An 8,378-nucleotide genomic window follows, 5' to 3' on the forward strand; every position below is an offset into this window, starting at 1 on the left:
GATGTTGTACTTTTACACAGTGGCCCCTCTGCTGCTGGGGCCCGGACCGACAAAATAATGTCCCATTCCATCCGAGAGGTTGTGTTTACGTATTTAATTTTGCTGTTCAACTGTCAGATTGCAGAGTTTATGGTTCTTTTACCTGAAATGACTGGACCTGTTCGTGTGAAACAAAAGTGGAATTGAAAGTCTAACGTTTCATCTGTCACCACAAATAAACAGAAGTGAAATTATATTTGACATTCTCAACAGTTTTTAAAAGTGTCACCATTGAAATGTTGATGTTCGGATGGCAGTCGAAATGTCTAAATTGTCCAAATGACTTTAAATCTTATCTTTGTTGACTCAAATAAATTGAATTGAATAAATATAAGTCTGTGAAACAAATTAACTACATGGTAAATTGTCACACACATATTTTTTTTTTTTTTCAAACAACATTTTTAAAATGATGAATATTTATAAAATTAACTCTAACATTTAAAAAAGATAATTTGCCTTAGATTAACATAAGTGCTGGTTGCCGTTTTTATATCGTTTGGTTTATACCGTTTCATATAGCTTATTCCTTTTTAGTCTGCATTTAATAGTCCTGTAAATGCTGCAGGTCCTGAGGTCGCTGGTCACTTTAGTCTAGCTGATTTCATTTATAGTTATTGGTGACGGTGGCACTTGTTGTTGGGTGTTTTCTGTTATGGAAATGGCTTTGTTTGCTTTAATCTGGTTTGTCACTCGTAGCGTGCCTCTCCCTCCCCAGCTTAGAGTGGAACCTCACCAATTCTCAACCAAACCTTCTATCTTTTGTTGTAAATAAAAGCTGCCTTAAGGCTGTTTGACCCACTCTGACTGACTTGAGATAATGTTTTAGATCAATATTATACCTGGAAACAAAGCAATAAAATGTCTCCTTTAAAACGCTCCTTGAGTCCTTGAGTCTAGAAGTGAACATTTTGAACTCTTGTAGGAAAAGGCTGACTGCCCTAAAGACCCTGGGATTTTACAGTTTTGGTTGAAGGTTCCTCTTGTCGTTCACCTGCTGCTGTCTCTCTTATGCCCTCAGTACACTCAGGTTTAAAGGTTTCATACTTTTGATTTTGATTTAATTGTATTTATAAATCAAGCATTTTACAGTTTACAGAATGGTTGGTGACACATTTAAATGGTAAATCTGCTGCCCTTGTGTTTACAGTCGCCTCTGCAGAGGCGACTGTAAACACACCCGCGATGCGCCTGAAGACCGTGAAAATGTCACATTAGAGTTTGGAACACTATCCCAGTCCTCCGCCATAAAACATTGATGGACAAAATCCTGTACCTCCCCCCAATTAGCATTCTTTGGTTTTGATAATGCTACGTACAGATTTGAGTTTGACAGGCTAAAGTTTTTAAGTGAGTCGGGGAGTGACACAGAGACAACAGAAAAGTCTCTACCCCAGAATAAATGTTCAGTCTTTAAAAAGTCCTCACAGCATTCATTCCAACAAGCATCAAAATCACATTCTATTTCTGTTGCATCTGTGGGCAAACAAAACGAGCACTGCAATTCTCTCACATCCTGTTCGTGACGCCAAATTGTTACGGCAGTTTCCTGTAAACAATGATCAAGTAAAGAGTAACCAGGCAATAACTTGAAGCAGAGACAGAGTCTCTCTGTCTCTCTCAAAAGGTGGAAGTTTATTCACGTGCACAGTGGATAAACACCCTCACTCTCCCTAAGACAAGTTCGTTCTGTCCCTACCTAACTTTACAATTTACAAAGTACACCTTTTATAGGTGGTAACAAACATAACATAATCACAACCCAAATCAGCTCAAAAAGAGATAGACCAGACTATCACGTCTGTGACGGTTCCAGCCATCTCTTCAGAGGTTTAATCAAAGACCATTTCCACACTGAATCCGGTCCTGACGCATTAATTGATGATTAAGAGGCGCCGGACAGTAGATATTCAGTATAATCAGGACCTCATATTCTTATCCCATCTGCACACAGAAGAACAACAAAGATATTAATTCCGTGACATGTCATGGCCTAAAACAACATTAGAATGACATGACATGACCCATTTTCTGCCATTACAAGCGATAGGTGCGTTTTATGATTGCTACGTGGCAGGACAAATGATTTATCCACGCCACGAGGAAATATGATTAAAAAAATTGCTGAAAAAAATCGTCCATACCACCTTTAAGTTTCGTTTTGACAGACATGCCACTTCGCAGTATTCTCGCTTCTCATTGGCCGAACAGTGGCCGTGATCTAATTTCGATAAAAGCGGGCATCTGATTGGCCGCTGCATTCGTGTCTCGTTCGGTTGTACTCGGAAAAGCCCGGTCTAATTTTGCGCCAAAAGTGATATCTAGGTTGGCGGGCGTCAATCTCTACTCAGTCCGCAATTCAGTCTTTTTAAAGTTGTTTGCAACAAAAGCTGTAGTTTTGCACATTAGGGACAATGTCAATGTGGAAGTATCTGGAAGGGTGAAAACCCACCACCAAAAAAAACTAAAAGTAACAGATGAACAGAAAAAAAAATTGATGATGAGAAGAATGATAGGGACAGGCAGTATATGGAGTGGTGGGACAGGCAGTATATGGTGGGACAGGCAGTATATGGTGGGACAGGCAGAGGCAACTGTTGTTGTGATTTTGGGCCTTACAAAAATAAATTGATTTGATTTGATATGGTGGGACAGGCAGTATATGGTGGGACAGGCAGTTTATGGAGCGGTGGGACAGGCAGTATATGGTGGGACAGGCAGTATATGGTGGGACAGGCAGTATATGGTGGGACAGGTAGTATATGGAGCGGTGGGACAGGCAGTATATGGTGGGACAGGCAGTATATGGTGAGACAGGCAGTATATGGTGGGACAGGCAGTACATGGTGGGACAGGCAGTATATGGAGCGGTGGGACAGGCAGTATATGGTGGGACAGGCAGTATATGGTGGGACAGGCAGTATATGGTGGGACAGGCAGTATATGGTGGGACAGGTAGTATATGGAGCGGTGGGACAGGCAGTATATGGTGAGACAGGCAGTATATGGTGGGACAGGCAGTATATGGAGCGGTGGGACAGGCAGTATATGGTGGGACAGGCAGTATATGGTGGGACAGGCAGTATATGGTGGGACAGGTAGTATATGGAGCGGTGGGACAGGCAGTATATGGTGGGAAAGGCAGTATATGGTGAGACAGGCAGTATATGGTGGGACAGGCAGTATATAGTGGGACAGGCAGTATATGGAGCGGTGGGACAGGCAGTATATGGTGGGACAGGCAGTATATGGTGGGACAGGCAGTATATGGTGGGACAGGTAGTATATGGAGCGGTGGGACAGGCAGTATATGGTGGGACAGGCAGTATATGGTGGGACAGGCAGTATATGGTGGGACAGGCAGTATATGGTGGGCCAGGTAGTATATGGAGCGGTGGGACAGGCAGTATATGGTGGGACAGGCAGTATATGGTGGGATAGGCAGTATATGGAGCGGTGGGACAGGCAGTATATGGAGTGGTGGGACAGGCAGTATATGGTGGGACAGGCAGTATATGGTGGGACAGGCAGTATATGGTGGGACAGGTAGTATATGGAGCGGTGGGACAGGCAGTATATGGTGGGACAGGCAGTATATGGTGAGACAGGCAGTATATGGTGGGACAGGCAGTATATGGTGGGACAGGCAGTATATGGAGCGGTGGGACAGGCAGTATATGGTGGGACAGGCAGTATATGGTGGGACAGGCAGTATATGGTGGGACAGGTAGTATATGGAGCGGTGGGACAGGCAGTATATGGTGAGACAGGCAGTATATGGTGGGACAGGCAGTATATGGAGTGGTGGGACAGGCAGTATATGGTGGGACAGGCAGTATATGGTGGGACAGGCAGTATATGGTGGGACAGGTAGTATATGGAGCGGTGGGACAGGCAGTATATGGTGGGACAGGCAGTATATGGTGAGACAGGCAGTATATGGTGGGACAGGCAGTATATGGTGGGACAGGCAGTATATGGAGCGGTGGGACAGGCAGTATATGGTGGGACAGGCAGTATATGGTGGGACAGGCAGTATATGGTGGGACAGGTAGTATATGGAGCGGTGGGACAGGCAGTATATGGTGGGACAGGCAGTATATGGTGGGACAGGCAGTATATGGTGGTACAGGCAGTATATGGTGGGACAGGCAGTATATGGAGCGGTGGGACAGGCAGTATATGGTGGGACAGGCAGTATATGGTGGGACAGGCAGTATATGGAGCGGTGGGACAGGCAGTATATGGTGGGACAGGCAGTATATGGTGGGACAGGCAGTATATGGTGGGACAGGCAGTATATGGTGGGACAGGCAGTATATGGAGCGGTGGGACAGGCAGTATATGGTGGGACAGGCAGTATATGGTGGGACAGGCAGTATATGGAGCGGTGGGACAGGCAGTATATGGTGGGACAGGCAGTATATGGTGGGACAGGCAGTATATGGTGGGACAGGCAGTATATGGTGGGACAGACAGTATATGGTGGGACAGGCAGTATATGGAGCGGTGGGACAGGCAGTATATGGTGGGACAGGCAGTATATGGTGGGACAGGCAGTATATGGTGGGACAGGCATTATATGGAGCGGTGGGACGGTTGTTCCTTGACAAGAAGATTATGATTCAGAATATTTATTATAAAACATATAAGATCTCCGTACAGTGTCTGTACTCAGGTTATTTTGTAGACTGTGATTTTATTTATTCCTGCTGCAGAACATATAAGATCTCCTTCTGACAAATGTTGTTTACAGTGTTTATTTTGTATCTTAGAAACCTTATTATATTAAATTAAACCGTATTGAAAGATCATGATCTCTGGTTTATAGGAATTCAGTATTTGTGCTCTTCCTTCATATCAAATAAAAGATAAGATAAAGTACTTTAAATGGTTTTACATGCTAATAACGAGGTTTTAAAACAACAAATTTATCTTGTACTTATGACGCAGCGATGCCGTGCGCGCTTGTGGGCCCCTGATATTGCTGGGGGGGCCCTAACTTTTTTAGATAGGGGGACCCCTGGCCCCTAACTTTGAAAATCTATTTCTCAGCCTGGTAACTAACTATCGAACTCCGCATAACTGACTCTCTTTGAAATGCCATTTATGCCTCAGCTGAGACTGTTATTACATATGTATTTTTTTAACAAAAAGTACTGAAATGTCTAGCAGTTTGACCGTAAGACTTTTCTCTGATGAGCTAGAGTCAGAGAGTTAATAAAGAAGACGCATTAAGATAAGAGTGTATAGACTATTTAATACAATTACATGGTTATCTGTACTTTAAATATAAGGTCAAAATAAATATCACATCATTAAAAAAGCTCATCTGTCATTTATGCTCCAGGACAAGCTCTGGACTTCAGGGTTTAAGACACAGTTCAAAAGAAATCATTATCATATTCTAATTTTTGTAAAATCCTACTCTTTTGAAAATGTTTGAATGTGCTGCAGTTTGATGCCCTTCTAAAGAAAAAACTATTCTATGATTGTTAAAGGAATAATAGAGGATTTTTGGCGACCAATCAGAGTCATTTCCTTGTGGCGTGGACAGCCGAGTAGTTCTCCCACATGTCAATCATTCATCATTCAACACAACTTATATAAAGATGTAATTCTCCGATTGCTCAAAGATAGTTCTGATTCGACATGGAAATTTAAAGCTTAAATATGATGTAAATATTTTGTGAGGTGTGCTCATAAACCTTTAACGGCAAATATTTGTCTTTGCAGTGCACACATTAAAATGCTACATGTGTTTCGGGACGCTGACTGACTGCTCACAAACCATGGATTGTGTAGCAGGGTTACATGATCGGTGCGCTACCGCTAAAGCTGATGGTAAAATATCTAATTTGTTCAACTTATTTCATTACTAAAATTAAAATAAATAGCATTGTTTTGTGTTTCTCAGGAAAAGTGGTAAAGTCCTGTGCCAGGACGGAAACTTGTAATTACGGTGGTACCATTTCCTGCTGCGAGGGAGACTTGTGCAACGGGACCGGCCCCACTGGCCCCACTGGCCCCACTGGCCCCACTGTGCTCCTGCTGCTCGTCTCCTCTTCCATTTTCACTCTGTTTCTCTGAAGCTCTTAGTAACATGTTTTAAACTCTTCTGCATTAAATCAATCTCTTGTAATGAGATTCCAACTTCAGAGTATTTGCTTTTATCTCTGTTATCCATCAAATATTGTTTTCCATTTGGATAACATTTTTGTCTTCAATAAACTTCTATATAAAATACCCAAATTTGTCAATTGTTGTTCCTCAATTGTTTTTTTCCATTTAAACATTTACACAATATGTATCACATAAAACTATAGAAAACGATAACTTCTAAAAATCAAATATGAGCTGTTATGCATGTTATAAAAAGAAGTGACTCAGTTTGCCTTTAGAAAACACAATTTATAAGCTTAAACTGTTACATACATTTTCAGTCTCTCTCTCTCTCTCTCTTTCTCTCTCTCTCTCTCTCTCTTTCTCTCTCTCTCTCTCTCTTTCTCTCTCTCTCTCGCTCTCTCTCACAAACACAGGAACTTGCTTTGGTGATGCGGTGCAACAACAATGAACAATGAGTCAAAAATGTTCAAACGTATGGTAGAATGGTTTGCAGTTGATGAAAAGATATTCCAGATCAGGAGAGCTTTTTTTTCAGAGCTTTTTGAGATCACCGTCACATCTGAGGACCAGGCGACTCCACCACCGCGCCTTTTCCCTCTGGAGAGCTCGCTCAGCCGGTCAGAGCGGAGCGGCCCTCCAGCTGTACGGTGCAGTCCGGGACCGACTCGCTGAGCCACGTCTCCATGAAGCACCAAACAGGAGATGAAGAAAAGTCTCTGTTTCGTCTCATCAGCAGCGCCAGTTCGTCCAGTTTGTTGGAGAGTGAGTTCATGTTAGAGAGGAAAATCCCTGGTAAGGGAGGGACCGCCGCGACGTCTCATGCTTTTAGGCAAAATAAGGGCTAATTCTGCCGCAGATGCTAAAAAAACTGGAACTAGATCCGTAGGAGTTGTGTTTCTGATGGACCGAAACTCTGAGGCAGCCTTCAGCGGTGCCATCTTGGATCAATCATTCAAGTAATGATCAATAGTATCAGAAGTTTGAGAGCCACTGGACTAAACCATGTGAATGGATTAATTGACCAAAAGAGGGTGACGAATTGTGCCGGCAGAAGTTCTCAAATTGATTAAGTATCTTGATGATCAGACGACAAATGTGACCGACCCAAAGTGCACTGACAACACAAAATCACACAATTATAAGTATTTATACAGAAAATACTGGTAAAATGAAAAAGTTAATTCACTCTAAAAATCACAAACTAACCATGCTTTCTCCTATTTTCCTTCCATAAAAACCGTCCAATCCTGAATAAAATAATCAGTCGACTACAGAAAATGTTGGTTGGCCATGACTCCATTGACCGATTAATCGTTCAAACGGCTAAAGGAATACAGTCCTACAAGAACCTGTTTCTATAACTAAGACTTTTTAAATCAATATTGCAATTTTTATTAAATAAAACGTGAAATGATAATGTTTTAGATCAATATTATAAGTACCTGGAAAAAAAGCAATAAAATGTCTTCTTTAAAACGCTGTTTATAAATCCATCATTGCAGATTTACACTCACTCATTCACTCTCATACACTGTTTACAAATGGGTAGAGCTGGTTTTCAGTGAAGACTTGAGTCTAGAGGTGAACATTTTGAACTCAGAAATCCTCTTTAGTGAGTCGTGAGTTCCAAAAAGGCTGACTGCCCTAAAGACCCTGGGATTTTACAGTTTTGGTTGAAGGTTCCTCTTGTCGTTCACCTGCTCCTGTCTCTCTTATGCCCTCAGTACACTCAGGTTTAAAGGTTTCATACTTTTGATTTTGATTTAGTTGTATTTATAAGTCAAGCATTTTTATAAGTGACGTCAAAAACATTCATTTGCAGATGATACCAGTATTGCTTTGAAGGAGACTGAGCAATGTCATTATCATTTAATAATATGTGACTGACCGTGGCCAATCCAGTTACATGTCTACCCGGAGACATTTTGAGTTATTCACAGATTCTGAAAGTGTGAATTCAAAGCTTTCCAATGATGTCTCTCTCATGTGGATCTGATAATATTTGAGTAAGTTGTGGTCATTTGAATGTATACAACTCTCAAACCCCAACTTCAGAGTATTTGCTTTTATCTCTGTTATCCAAGCTTTTCAAATAGTTTACAATTTACAATTGATCAATTTGCATGTTATACCAGTGTTGCCTTGAAGGTGACTGAGCAATGGAACTTTAATTACATTTAAATCTTTTTTTTAATGTACAACTGGTTGTAAGT

Source organism: Eucyclogobius newberryi, unplaced genomic scaffold, assembly GCF_026437365.1.
Source record: "Eucyclogobius newberryi isolate DKJ021-1_F unplaced genomic scaffold, fEucNew1.0.hap1 SCAF_5, whole genome shotgun sequence".
NCBI classification, from domain to species: Eukaryota; Metazoa; Chordata; class Actinopteri; order Gobiiformes; family Gobiidae; genus Eucyclogobius; species Eucyclogobius newberryi.